This window comes from Callithrix jacchus, chromosome 7 (assembly GCF_049354715.1).
Source record: "Callithrix jacchus isolate 240 chromosome 7, calJac240_pri, whole genome shotgun sequence".
Taxonomy (NCBI): Eukaryota; Metazoa; Chordata; class Mammalia; order Primates; family Cebidae; genus Callithrix; species Callithrix jacchus.
The window spans coordinates 102,401,387-102,416,227 of record NC_133508.1 but is presented as its reverse complement, the minus strand read 5'-3'; the positions used below and the strand labels follow the sequence as shown (position 1 = coordinate 102,416,227).

The following is a 14,841-nucleotide window of genomic DNA, read 5'->3' as shown; positions in this document are numbered from 1 at the left end:
GTAATGCCAGCATTTTTTATACAGCTTTACTGTACTAATTCACACACTCTAACATCAGCCATTTTAGAAAGTACAACTCAGCAGCTTTCTGTATACTCTTAATGTTGTGCAACCATCACCACTCCCTAATTTCAGAACACTTTCATTACTTCAGAAAGAAGCCCTGCCCCATCAGCAGTCACTCCTTATTCTCTTCTCCCTCCAGCCCCCACCAATTACTAATCATTCTGTCTCTATAGATTTGCCTACTCTGGACACTTCTTATAAACAGATTCATACAGTTTTCTGTGACTGTTTTCTTTCACTTAGCATAATGTTTTCAAAGTTCATTCATGTACCACATACCAATATTTCATTCCTATTTATAGCTAAATAACATTTCATTGTATGGCTAAGCCACATTTTAGTCATATATATACATTAGTTAACGGATATTTGGCTTGTCTTCTACTTTTTGGCTACTATGAATCATGCTGCAGTAAAAGTCTGTATACATTGTCAGACTGGACGTTTTCAGTTTTCTTGCGAAGTACCTGTGTTGTATCTATGTTCTACGCCTAAACAGTCACTATCAGAAAAGATGCATGGAGTAACTGACGATTTGGATGCTGTCCTACTCTGCAATAGTCACGCCAGGCCCAGAGCCTCATTCTTAGCCTTATCCACCAAACTTTAAAGTAGATAAACAGCAAATATAAATCTTCCAAGGTGAAAGACCAAAATGTGCACTTTGCCTTGTTTTCTAGAACTCTAGATCTAATTATATATTAAGGTATTTGTTCACTAACTTTCTGCCCTCTCTACTAGAAATTATTAGCTCAGTGAAGGAAAAGTTAAAATAGTTTGTTCAATGCCACATCCTCAGTGCTTAAAATATTGTCTGGCATAGATCAGATGCCCCATAAAAATGTGTTCCATGGGCCAGGCTGATGGCTCACACCTGTAATCCCAGCACTTTGGGAGGCCAAGGTGGGTAAAACACTTGTGGCCAGGAGTTTGAGACCAGCCTGGGCAACATAGCGAAACTCCATCTCTACTAAAAATACAAAAAATTAGCCAAGTATGGTGATGCACACCCGTAATCCCAGCTACTTGGGAGGCTTAAGGCACAAGAACAGTTTGAACACAAGAGGCAGAGGTGGCAGTGAGCAAATATCACACCACTGAACTACAACCTGGGCGACAGAATAAGACTCTGTCTCAAATAATTAAATTTACATTTAAAAATTTTAAGAATATGTTGCATGAATGAACACCCTGAAGATAAGAGAATTTTCTTTTACTTGGCAAAAATCAATCTGATTTTCTTGCAGTTATTACAGAACCATTATCTCAAGACCACATATGGCCCAACCTCACCAGATAGGAAACTTTTGAAAAGAGATATGACACAAGCAAAGTGTGATCATAACTAGTTAAGATGGTCATATTAGGCCAGGTGCAGTGGCTCACACCTGTAATCCCAGCATTTTAGGAGGCCAAGGCAGGAGAATCACCTGAGGTCAGGAGGTTGATACCAGCCTGGCCAACATGGTAAAACCTGTCTCTACTAAAAATATAAAAATTCACCAGGCTTGGTGGCGCACACCTCTAATTCCAGCTACTAAGGCAGGAGGGCTTGAGCCCAAGAGGTGGAGGTTGCAGTGAGCCAAGATCATGCCAGCCTGGGGTGACAGAGCAAGACTTCATCTCAAACAAACAACAACAAAAAAACCAGTCATATTCAGTTTCACAGCCCAGTCTTATTTCTGCAGCATTTTAAAACATGAATAGAAGTGAACCAGGTTGGGTAGGGGAAATGAGAAGAAGGAAATACCAACAGCAAATGTTGAGGAGGTGTGGGGCCATTTGGTATACGTGGAGGAACTTCTTCAAGCACTGACACTCAAAGAAAAGCACACCAGTAAGAGATGGTGTTCGATGGGCAGGATAAGGAGTGTGAACTTTGAGGAATTTGAAGTCGTTTTAGAAATGCTATTTCTAGAGCCAAGACCAGCTACTGAAATCGTAGGGACTAGCGCAAATTGAAAATGTGCCTCTTGGAAAATGAAGAGTTTTGAGATGAAAACAGCAGAACACTAAACGCAGAGCCTTATGTGCCTACAAAGGGTACAGGCACACAGCAATGTGATACTTGGATATAGGTGGCATAGTGGAAGCAAAAGAGGCTACGATAATAATCCAAGCACAAGATGAAGGCCTGAACTAAAGCAGAAGCAGTGGAGGAAGACCTTCATGTGCCCCTTGAGAGAGAACCTTGAGTTAATCCAACACAAGCAGTACAACCTCAAGTTTAAAATAACTCTGTGGAAGACTTCCAGAGGCATCTCACTCCAATTTACTACTTGAGAAATCTAAGTGTAGCATACTCTTCCAGCTATTCCTGCCAGCCTTGGCTCCTCTCCCAAGCAGGACAAGCAACATGTCCTCTAACCTAATACATAATCAGACTTATCCCACATATCTCAATATCCACTACGAAAACCCAGAAAGATCCCCAGACAAAGCAAAATGGCCTTAACATATCTGCATCTGAATGAAAACCTCATGACAACAGCAAACTGCAAGAAAACAACCCATCCAACTGAGGCCCATTTCGGAAAACTGGACCTTCATTTGCCCTTGTCGGTGTGCTTGGAAGAGAAAGCAGCATCATTAAAGGCTGATGATAGTATGTTTGGACATACCTGCTCTAATTTATCAAGTAGTATTCCGAAGAAAGGCTGTGGACACACATACATAGTCTCACACAGCTTCTGAATCCTGAGTGTGTTCACATACACACACACCACACAAATAATTCAGAAAGCACTAGGAAGGTCTCAAATAAATGTAGTAAATATAGGGTGCCCAAAACAGGCCAATAGCTTTGCCTTTTTCTTAAGTTTCACAACAAAACCAACAGATAGATCCATCACGTGTTTATCAGGTTAAACAAAACACCAATAATTAAGTCAACATATACAAAAACTTCATGAAGGGAAAGATGAAGCATCAGATTACAAACATTATATATAATAAAATTATGTGTCATATAGAGAGAAAGACAGATGGATAGTATCATCCACAATGTTAAGAATATTATAAGAAAATGTTCCACTCATCTTACAACAATATAAATCTTGTGGCAATTCATCTTAACAACCTATTCCATTCAATCACTACTGAATTCAAATAGTTATAATCTTGGTAACCTTGAGAAATATACATTTTCAATTTCTAACTACATCAGATAATATATAAATTTTCAGAATTTAAGACTATCTATTAAACTGTGCATTTTAAGATAACACAGAACTGAAGACTATCTATTAAGTTGGTCATCTCTCCAAAGTCATTCTTCCAGGATATGGAAAGATATTTCATCAGCCTCAATTCCTACATATTAAAAGTTGTCCACATTTACATCAATAGACTGAAATAGTTCATTGTATTCAGGGTGGCACATATGCCAAAACACTGTCTACTACTGAAGGATTAGGATGTTGGACTTACAATCAGCATTATCTTAAGGCTAGTTAAAAAGAAAATACCTCAGCCAGGCATGTGGCTCACGACTGTAATCCCAGCACTTCGGGAGGCTGAGGACAGCAGATCAGGAGGTCAGGAGTTTGAGACCAGCCTGGCCAACATAGTGAAACCCTGTCTCTATTAAAAATATAAAAATTAGCCAGGCATGGTGGCAGGCACCTATAGTCCCAGCTACTCAGGAGGCTGAGGCAGGAGAATTTCTTGAACCCAGGAGGAAGAGGCTGCAATGAGCCGAAACTGTGCCACTTCATACCAGCCTGGGCAACAGAGTGAGAGTACGTCTCAAAAAAAAAAAAGAAAGAAAGAAAGAAAATATCTCTAAGTAGAAAGAAAATACCTCTAAGTACAAGAGCCCATAAGCAGATGATATTTCCTTAGAAAAACCATAAGAACACAAAGACACACACACATATTTATATAGCACAAAATCCATTCTACAGCAACCCTAAATACTCTGGACAGTCAGCATAAACACTACAGAGACTGAATGACTCTCAAAAAGGAGTAAAATTGGCCAGGCACAGTGGCTCACACCTGTAATCCCAGCACTTTGGGAGGCAGAGATTGGGTGAACTTCCTGAGCTCAGGAGTTCAAGATCAGACTAGCCAACATGGCAAAACCCCTAAAAAATACACAAAATTAGCTGGGCATGATGGCGCATGCCTGCAGTCCCAGCTACTTTGGGGGCTGAGGCAGGAGAATTGCTTGAACCCAGGAGGCAGAGGTTGTAGTGAACCAAGATCACACCACTTCCCTCACTCCAGCTTGGGCGATAGAGCAAGACTCTGCCTCAAAAAAAAAAAAGAAAAAGGAAAAAAAAAGGATCCAAAATGCAGAAGGCTGATTTTGATCTTGAAATGAGAAGGGAAAAAAAGTACACTGTTCCCTTTGAGAATATAGGGTATGGTTAGTTTTGTGGTTTGAATACTCTTTAAATCCACTAAATAGTCATTCAGCTGATATTTATTAAGCATCTATGTGCCAGGCCCTGTATCAATTTAGCATGAGGCCTGTTCCAGAGCTCAGAGTCTTAAACACTGGGATTGGGTACTGCTAATCCACCAAAAGCTTTCAAAAGCAAAAGTTTATGGAATTTTACTCTGTCAGGCAGAAAAATTAAACAGCCAGTAGTTATCACAAGGTACAGAGGCTCTTACGCTGCCAATAGAGTTCTACATAAATACATTATGAAATAGGAATAGGCTATAGGTCACAAACAAAATGAAATGTTTAGTCAAACATTCGATCTGCCAGCCAATTCACCTTTCACTACTGAAGAGATTATCTCTAAAATACTAGTCCAGGGTTACAGAAAGCCAACCGGGTTACCCTAGTTTCTGGACACCAGAGACAAAAAGATTTGTTTTAATAAAAGTGGTGATTAACACCGCAAAATAATGGACCTTAGTTAGGTAAAATCCATCAACTGGAATGAAAATTCTCTCAGGATCAAATCTCAACTACTAATACTTTAAAGCAAAGGCAAATGAGGTTTTTTTTGTTTTTTTTTTTTTATCTCAATGTCTTCTCTCTTTGTCACATGCTTTTCTTCAATAAGTAACCCAGGCAGGGCTGACAATGACAAGTGTGTTTTGTGACACAGGAAAACAAAAGTACATACCAGAAGTCAGCTGTCCAGTGATCCATGAGAGAGCTACTCCTGTATCACCCCAGATCATCACCTCTATTCCAAAGCCCTTCCAATTACAACCACGCTGAAAATCCTGAGCACACCACTTCTCTAACCAAAATTTTCTGCAAAGTCTATGCAGCAGGCACCACACATGGCGCTAAAGATACAAACATGGTACCCTTGAACTGGGTGTGGTAGCTCACACCCATAATCCCAACACTTTGAGAGGCCAAGACAAGAGTATCCCTTAAGGAGTTCAAGACCAACCTGGGCAACATATTAATAGCAATAAAAAATTTATTTTTTTATAAAAAATCTCTATAAAAAATTTAAAATTAGCTAGATATGGTGGCACATACCTGTAGGCCCAGGGACTCCAGAGACTGAAGCGGGAGGATCACTTGAGCCCAGGAGTTCCAGGGTGCAGCAGGCTATGACTGCGCCACTGCACTCCAGCCTGGACGAAGAGAAAAAATTAAAAATACACTGAGCAACTACTCTGTGCCCGACTGGCACATTTCCCTAAATATCAGAGAAACGACAAAGGGAGGGTGCATCAGAAGTTACCTGTGATCTTCTTCAGATCGCTTGACCAAACATCAAACAGATGACAACTTGGCCTATCACAACAAATTCAAGTTATAGGAATGGCTTCCTATCATTTATTGGCACAACCCAAAAATAAAAATAATAAAGGCTTAATTCTGGCCGGGCACAGTGGCTCACACTTGTAATCCCAGCACACTGGGAGGCCGAGGAGGGCAGATCACCTGAGGTCAGGAGTTTGGGACCAGCCTGGCCAACAATGGTGAATCTCCATCTCTGCTAAAAATACAAAAATTAGCCAGGCATGGTGGTGCACACCTGTAGTACTAGCTACTCAGGAGGCTGAGGCAGGAGAATCACTTGAACCCATGAGGCAGAGGTAGCAGTGAGCAGAGGTAGAGATCGCACCACTGCACTCCACCCTGGGCGACAGCAAGACTGTCTCAAAAAAAAAAAAAAAGGCTTCATTCTATATGTTTTTGTCTAAGGAGTCTGCTGATTTATGTAGAAGTCTAACGTAGACACAATTATAAAATATAATGTTGAGGGCACATTCATATGCAGAAGTACATGGTAAAGCAAGAGAATAATTACCAGATGCAGGATAGTGCTGGAGGAGAGAGACTGAGAACGGAGCTATGGGGGCTTCAAGGGTACTGGTAACATTCTGTTTCTTAGGCCGGTGGTAGATACACAATTGTTATCCTTTACAACACCCACACACCCACACATCTGTATCCTCTTTTTGTTCTGACCATCTATAAAGTGAAGGCAAACTGGATACACAAGTCAGAACTGAATGAATGTTCACAAAACAGCAAATTCCCAAGATGCCTGGCTAAGTCACCAGAGATAATTACTCAATGTTCTTTTCACTGTTCTAACTAGAAAATGCTGAGTGAAACACCCCTGTAAACGAGCTCAATTCCCTTGTAAGACTGTTCTACCCTGAAGTATCAGACTGTGTAAGGAAAAGAACCAGGAGAAACCTTGCTCACCCTGGTATCATCCTTTCACCAAAACATCACTGATAATGGCAGTGCACACACACGCATTTCAAGAGGGCTGGTCAAAAATGAACGGTATAGCTTTGTGATTCTTCAAACTGTAAGTTCCTTAACTCCCCACTTGTAAGAAGATTTTGGCACTGAAGTAGTTATTTGGGGAAAAATACAGTGAAGAAAAACTTCATTCTACAAGTTATCCCTAACATGACTTTGATGAATCTCTTCCAGTAAGAAAATAAGCTTTAAAAAAAAAACCCAAAAAATCTTGGTTAAAAAAAATAAGATGTCAAAGTCCTTTAGAGGAAGAACTTACAGAAGAAACTCCTAAATTTAAGGTGTTTTAGCACTTAACTGAGTCAAGGGTCCAGTATCCACCCTTCAATTAGTCTTTGTTCGAAGCTTGACTTTCTTTTCCTTCACACCAAAAATACAGTTTTAAATCACTGTCTGACTCTTGCTATGGGTAACTATAAAGAAAACACATCACCCTCCTGAGTGGCTGGGACCACAGGTGTATGCCAGCATGTCTAATTTTTGTTTTTTTTGAGATGGAGTTTCGCTCGTTACCCAGGCTGGAGTGCAATGGCGCTATCTCGGCTCACTGCAACCTCTGCCTCCTGAGTTCAAACACTTCTCCTGCCTCAGCCTCCTGACTAGCTGGGACTACAGGCACGCACCACCATGCCCAGCTAATTTTTTTTTTTTGTATTTTTAGTAGAGATGGGGTTTTACCATGTTGCCCAGGATGGTCTCAATCTCTTGACCTCGCGATCCACCCACCTCGGCCTCCCAAAGTGCTGGGATTACAGGCTTGAGCCACTGCACCCAGCCCTAATTTTTGTATTTTTATTAGACATGGGTTTCACCATGTTGCCCAGGATGATCTCGAACTCCTAAACTCAAGTGATCCTTCTGCCTCAGTTTTCCAAAGTAATGGGATTACAGGCATGAACCACAGAGCCCAGCCCAAATAAAATTCTGAATCCAGTATAACTGGTGAAATACATACTCTTTAGAGCCAGACTGCCTGAGTTCAAATCCTGGCACCACTACTTAAAGGCTGTAAGACTTTGGTTACATATGTTTTTGCCTAAGTCAAGTTTGTGCCTCAGTTTCCTCATCAATAAAATGGGAATGGTATCACTTAGAGTTGTTTTAAAAGTTGTACGTGATTAATGTGTATAAAGGACTTGGAATCATGCTGCTTTGCAAATTTCATTCAAGAACATGGAGATACGAAGTATTTGTTTCTATGTGCCAAGGGTTGTTCTAGACCATTTTTTTATTTTTGTTTTGGAGACATGGTCTCACTCTGCCACCCACGCTGCAGTGCAATAGCATGATCACAGCTCACTGCAGCCTTGACCTCCCAGACTCAAGTGATCCTCCCTGCCTCAGCCTCCAGAGAAGCGAGACTACAGGCACACCACACCTGGCTACTTCTTTTTTCTTCTATAGAGATGGGGGTCACATCAATGTTGCCCAGGTTGGTCTCAAACTCTTGGGCTCAAGTGATCCTCCTGCCTGGGCCTCCCAAACTGCTGGGATTACAGGCATGAACAACCACACCTAGCTGACTCTAAACAGTTTATATACATGAACTCATCAAATGCTCACAAATATCTATGAAGTCTAAGATATGATTTTCCTTATTTCTTAGAAGAGGAAACTGAAACATAGAGAACTTAAGTAACTTGCCCAAATAAGTCACATGGCCTAGGCTCAACTTCAAGCAGGTTGGCCCAGTCCATTTTCTTAATCACTACTCACTGCCTCTCAATGCTTGTGAGCATTTCCTTGAACAGAAATGCTTTGCGTGTTAGCATATACGCTGCTGAAATATGAAGCTAGCACCTGTATAAAAGGGACAGGTTCTTACTAAAGAACCGAGCTCCTGACTGTAAGGAAATATCTGGTCCTGCTCTGTATAACCACTGCTTCCTTTAGGCACTGTATCTCTAGCTAAAAACTTATACCAAGTGTTTCTATGCAGCTGCTTCCTACCAAACTATGAGCATCCTATAATTCCATTCCTCCTCACCAGTCAGCTTCCCTTCCTCTCTCCCAGACCTTCTCCCTCCCGCAATCCATCCCAGACACCACTCTCAGAGAGAACTTCCAAAAACACAAGGCAGCACGTATATTGCTACCTCGCTCACAGCAAAATGTGTTCCTTGGCTTGCAGGATGGCATGGATGAATACTCCTTAGGATAACATTCCAAGCCTCTCTGAACTGGCTACTATTGCTCAACTTCACCTCCCACCCTCATTTCCTTATCATTCATCCTTTGACCCTTGTCTGTGCCAGGCACAGAGTCAAGCGTGACTATGGTTCTTACCCTCCAGCAATCTACAGTCTCATGGAGTAAAGACAGGACAGAATACAGAGGTGGATACCCCAATCTAACCTGAGGTCCAAAAGAAGCTTCCCAGTCTGGAGTCGGGCTTCTGAAGGGCTAGTAAAAGTTGCCTGGAAGTCACACCCTTCAGTTTGTGTGTTCCTCTCAGAGGCTTTTCCTGATCATTTTCTCCTATGTTACCTTGAGAGTTAATCCCCTCTTCTGTAATCCACCAGCACATGAGCTAAAGCTAGTCCATTCGGCATCTGTACTACAGAGGTGCTCCCTCTGGGCAGGGGCAGCCCTGTGGGTCCCCAGCTGAGTAAACACATTGTGACTCTGCACACATTTCAAGATGCTCATTTCTCCAGGCAGTCTCAGCTGTGTGCTGGGGAAACACAGCTTGGTGGGTAGAACCAGGGTTGGACTGCAGGCCCCACACACCCCTCAGCCAGGTCCCTCCCCTACACAAGTCACAATTTGTACAATCGTATGCAGTGGCCTTATACCTTTACCTGACATTTCACTCATCTTATTGAACAGGCATTGTTACAAACTCTCCAGAGCAGATTATAATCCCCTTGAAGCCAGAGGCTATCTTAACAGTCATTGAGATAAAGAATTATAGTATCTTTAAACTCTTCCACCTTCCCATCCACAGGGCCCTACAAAAAATTATCAGATTATCTCACTACACCCTTTAATGTATCTTACTTATGTACGGTTATCCCGATAGCCACAGTCCTGGCTTTAAGGCAATTAAGACTCAGAAAAGCCTTCTCAACAAATCAAACACCATGTGCAGCCATGTTTCTTTAAATGCTATCTTAAAGTCCGATTCTTTGGCAAGCCTTGAATAACTGAGTCAAATTACTCAATTAAGCAAAGCACTCTCTTACCTGTTTAGACTACCTCAGTGGACATTTGGTGCATGTTGCCCTTGGTTCTCACAACTATTGCTTCAGTCTACACAAGTTGGTGCAGAAAGTTCATTACCACAGGTTGTGTTTGGATCCCAGGCCTGATCTCTTAACAAGAAAGGATCTGTTCCCACAAGTGGATGCTTGCTCTTCCTGAAGCTACCTGACATTCTTAAACACCCACAAAATGCATGAGTCAATCCTGAAAGACTTCTGAGATTAGGATTCCAAAGTATTCTCTGACAGAAGTAGCAGAAAGGTTAGCATTAAGGAAACAATTTACCACTTTTAAGGTATAGGTACACGGAAGTCACCTCAAGGGAGGTTGTACAAGGCTCCACCAACAAAACCCAGCTGCTTCTCTTTGAGCCAACTCTTCTGGGTGTCTGTGTGACACAGATAAACTTTACCCTAAAAGTGTCCTAGTAAATCTTAAGCCAGCAGGGATTTGTAAGTTGTTTCTAAAGAAGGTAACAAAGATAGGTTTACAACTTACTTAACATGGTTTTAAAAACTTTGAAACCCATTTTTATTCCTTTGGACATTAGACTAATATCCTCGTGGCATCAAGTCACTGATCACTGGTCTCCAAGGGAAAAAGAGACCTTACATGGAATACACCTGTCTTCACACCTTTCCTTAGCCATTTTGTCTGCAATATTTAGCTCATGATAGTATAGCAGGACAAGCTGCAGATGAAACCACCTGGACTCCAGATTTAAAGGAAGTAGATTTATTCGGCCAGGAGCATCGGCAGACTTGTGTCTCAAGGACTGAGCTCCCGGACAAAGAAAATCCTAGCCTTTTTAAAGGCTTACAGTTCTAGAAAGTACATGTGAGAGGGTCGTGATGGATGAAGTAGGTGTGGGGTAGCTGACCAGGTGGGGGTTTGAGCGAGAACAATCGAGGATGTTTCTCCATATTACGCCTTTGATCCACAGAGAGGAGTGTGATTAAGGGTGGGGGGTTTAGTCTTTAACCTCCAGGCCCGGCTAGTGGCGACAGCCAACCTTGCCATTGACCTCATGCCTGCTATGTCTCAACTTTTACTTCCTCCTCCTTTGAGACAAGTCTCTTCCCTCAATAGGGGCAATTATTGTTGGTCTTCAACCACAGGATATTGTAGCCAACATTATTCAAATCTGTGATCCGCACAATCGATTATCACCTAAGTCAAAAGCAGGTTAATAGTAAAAATGAGGCCGGGCATGGTGGCTCACGCCTGTAATCCCAGCACTTAGGGAGGCTGAGGCCGGCAGATCACGAGGACAGGAGTTGGAGACCAGCCTGGCCAACACGGTAAAACCCCATCTCTACTAAAAATATACGAGATGCTGAAGCAGGAGAATCACTTGAAACAGAAAGGCAGAGGTCTCAGTGAGCCAAGATCGCACCACTGCACTCCAGCCTGGGCGAAAAGAGCGAAACTCCATCTCAAAAAAAGTAAAAATGAAAAATTAACCTAGATTTGAGCTTGAAAGTACAAATGTGCATCTCTTAATCACTGTGAGATTAAAAATTTTAAAAATGTAATGTGATTTTCTGACATCTGCTTTTTTTTTTTTTTTGAGGTAGAGTCACTGTTGTCCCCCAGGCTGGAGTGCAACCTCTGCCTCCTAGGTTCAAACGATTATTGTGCCTCAACCTCCTGAGTAGCTGGAATTACAGGCATCTACCACTACGCCCGCTAATTTTTGTATTTTTAGAAGAGATGGGGTTTCACCATGCTGGCCAGGCTGGTCTCAAACTCCTGACCTCAGGTGATTCACCTGCCTCAGCCTCCCAAAGTGCTGGGATTACAGGCATGAGCCATCTCGCCTGGCCTGACATCTGCATTTATCAAGGAACAATACCTTTTTAAAAACACTGTAACACTGGAATGGCTCCATGCTGAGGTAATGGCAAGTATGATACCAGAAATTACTACTGCTAGGCTGGGAATCAGGAGTCCCAGCTCTTCTGCTTTCAACTCACTGTTCACAGGACTCTGAACACAGCAATGAATTTCACTTACTGTGGCCTCAAGTTTCCTCACCTGCAAGAGAGGGGCAGACCGTTTGACCTCTGCTGTCTCTGTGATGGCATTTCGGTTCCCTGCATCTGACCTTGGGCCCTTGTGTGAAGGGTAGAGGACTAGCCTCCCCACACTAGCTTCCCTTAAGCCAGAGGTTCTATCTCTGTGATGAGGAGAGGACTTTGCCGACTGAGAGTCTCCAGCATTCACAGGCAGTGAAAGCAACCGATCATTATGCCCATTCTAAATGTGAGGGGTGGAGTCAGGACCAGAACTGAGGCGTGAATCATCAGTGTTCTTTCTACCATACCTTCCCTAGAACACTTCCTGAGAATAAGGGAGAAGGCTTCGTTAGGCCTCTTCACTCTTTTCTCTCTAGCCAGACTGGATATTTATATTCACTTAGTCTAATTTTGTACCCAGGGTCCAGAAATGTGTTGGCAGTGGGTATGTTTCTATAATAGCCAAGATAAAAAGATGCATGGACAACAGCCATGACTTTGGGTAGGGGAGGGGCTGGCATTACTGAAAATGAAGGTGATCCGATCTCTAAGCACAAAGGATATCCAGCCAACTCTTTCTCCTTAGGCTTTCTCACTCTGCCAGCAGATCAATTATTATTTGACCCTTCATATTGATTCAAAGAACAGAACAGTACAGTAATCTTTTAAAACTAAGCAAATCACGAAAGTAAAAGATACTGGAGCTTCATAAGCCAAAAAATTTTGGATGTCCTATGTCAAGAGTATTTTCTTGGCCCGGGATAGGAACGCATGCATTTATAAACACACCATGAACATCTGGTGTAATACCACATGCAGCTTTATATAAGCAGCAGAGGAGAAAAGCAGATTGGGATGAATGCAACAGAAGTTGGGCAAGGGAGCAAATAGGAAAACGGCAAGTAATCCAAAAGGTTTGACAAAAAATCACATAAGAGTTTTAAACCCAAAATGTTTAACCGTATCATCAAGTTCATGTTCTGCAAATCCGCCTTGGGATCCACCATACCAGGCACTTTCAGCCCTAAGAAGCAGAATTACATTGGAAATCTCACAGGCCCTCTGGATTTTCTTACTCTGTAAAAACCTCAGAACAGCTTCCCTGTAACCTGAGAACAGCCCAAGTACTATCTGCATTCAGAGGATAAGAAGGAATGTCACTTTTAAAGCAACACAAATAGTAATTTCTTGCCATTGCACAAGGCCCAGAGTGTGAATCTATCCGGCTGTGCCGTGCACCTTGTCGGCTGCCTCCCCGAGCAGGATCTTGGCTGCAGCTCAGCAGAAGCAAGGCTGCTATTCTCCAGTGCCATCTGCTCACACAGGATGGATTGCTACTGCCGCCCATAAGAGTCTTCCCTCTCTCTCTCTCTTTGTAGTAACTCTCTGGCAATGCCCTTCTGGAGAATGACAGCAAGGGCTCCAAAAATGTGTGCTGCTCAGCAGCCTCCAGAAGGGAAACGGGAGGAGAGACAGAGCTGATGCGGACACTCTTCTGCCAGGGCCTCCTCAGCTCTCAGTGAGGTCAAGCAGTCCACTGAGTGGGCAAACACACAATCATCCTTCAACAGCCAGCAAGAACAACAATGATACCAGTGGCAACAGTAATGAAACACTTATGAAATACTGCACCCAGGGTTGTCAAATTATGGTCATGACCATTGTTTTGGTTGTTTAAAATAAAAAGTGTTTTGCACACAAAAAGATAAAATACTGTAAATTCTTAAAGTGTGTCTCACTTAACTGCAGGGTTAAGCTAATTCCTACTGTGGAGTACATTAAAAATAAACATCCATAAAACTTTAAAATAGAACAAAATAAATAAGCAAATATTGGGCCAAGTCTTTTTATCATCCCTTGTATGCATTATCTCAATTAATTCTTACAATGACCATATGAAGTAGTACCATTATTCTTCTTGGTTTGTGGTTGAAGAAATAGAAAGTGTTTGAGTAACTTGCCTGGCTGGCTTCCCAAGCAATGTGGTTCCAAAGCCTGAACTTTTAACACATGCCCTACAGCAGTGGCTGCCTAGATCCTGTGTCCAAAGCCTTCCCTCGCTTCCTCAAGCAATTTCTCTCACACTGTAATTCTTTGTTCAATCATCTGCCCCTTTCCCCTTCTGAACAGAGAACACCTCAAGGGCAGGTCTTGTTGAGCTGGGTGACTTAAAGGCTCAGGGAGCAAAGGACCCCATCAGTATATTTTAAATTAAGTAAGTAAACAAAGAATGAAAAAGGAAAAAAGAAACCAAATTGTAGCCAAAAAAAAAAAAAAAACAACTCTGAAACTTGAGGGTCTGTCTTTGTCAAAGGGAAATTCAGTCTCTGATTTAAGAAAGAAAATTTTAAAAACTCAGTCCCTGAATTAGGAAAGAGTTCCAGCCAGGAGCAGTGGCTCACACCTGTAATCCCAGCACTTTGGGAGGCCGAGGCAGGCAGATCATGATGTCAAGAGATGGAGACTATCCTGGCCAAGATGGTGAAATGCCATCTCTAATAAAAATACAAAAATTAGCTGGGAAAGGTGGCGCACGCCTATAGACCCAGCTACTCGGGAGCCTGAGGCAGGAGGATAGCTTGAGCCCAGGAAGTGGAGGCTGCAGTGAGCTGAGATCACGCCAGTGTACTCCAGCCTGGCCACCAGGCAAGACTCCCGTCTCAAAAAAAAAAAAAAGACTTCCCTGTGTTCTTAAAGAGACTTGGGGAAAATAACCTTCATCTAAAAATTTAATCAGCTTAAAAAAAAACAACTAGAGTGTCAAAATATCTGCCCATGCTTTGTTCTGGGCCCTTCATTCAGCAAAAAGAATTTAATGAGCTTTTGGATCAACAAAGGTAAGGCTAA

General features: G+C 42.3%; 1 protein-coding gene across 8 annotated transcripts in view; it reads right to left on the bottom strand.

Moving 5' to 3' along the window:
* AK4 (adenylate kinase 4) overlaps positions 1 to 14,841 on the bottom strand; it is an 84,526-nt gene that overhangs the window by 43,647 nt on the left and 26,038 nt on the right. For 3 of the 8 annotated variants that reach the window (XM_078332131.1, XM_054236377.2, XM_054236373.2), the window contains one exon: positions 5,525 to 5,622. The exons of the other annotated variants lie outside the window; for them this stretch is intronic. The gene's annotated coding sequence lies outside the window, so the exon portion shown is untranslated. The remainder of the gene's footprint in view (positions 1 to 5,524; positions 5,623 to 14,841) is intronic. 8 annotated transcript variants of the gene reach the window in all.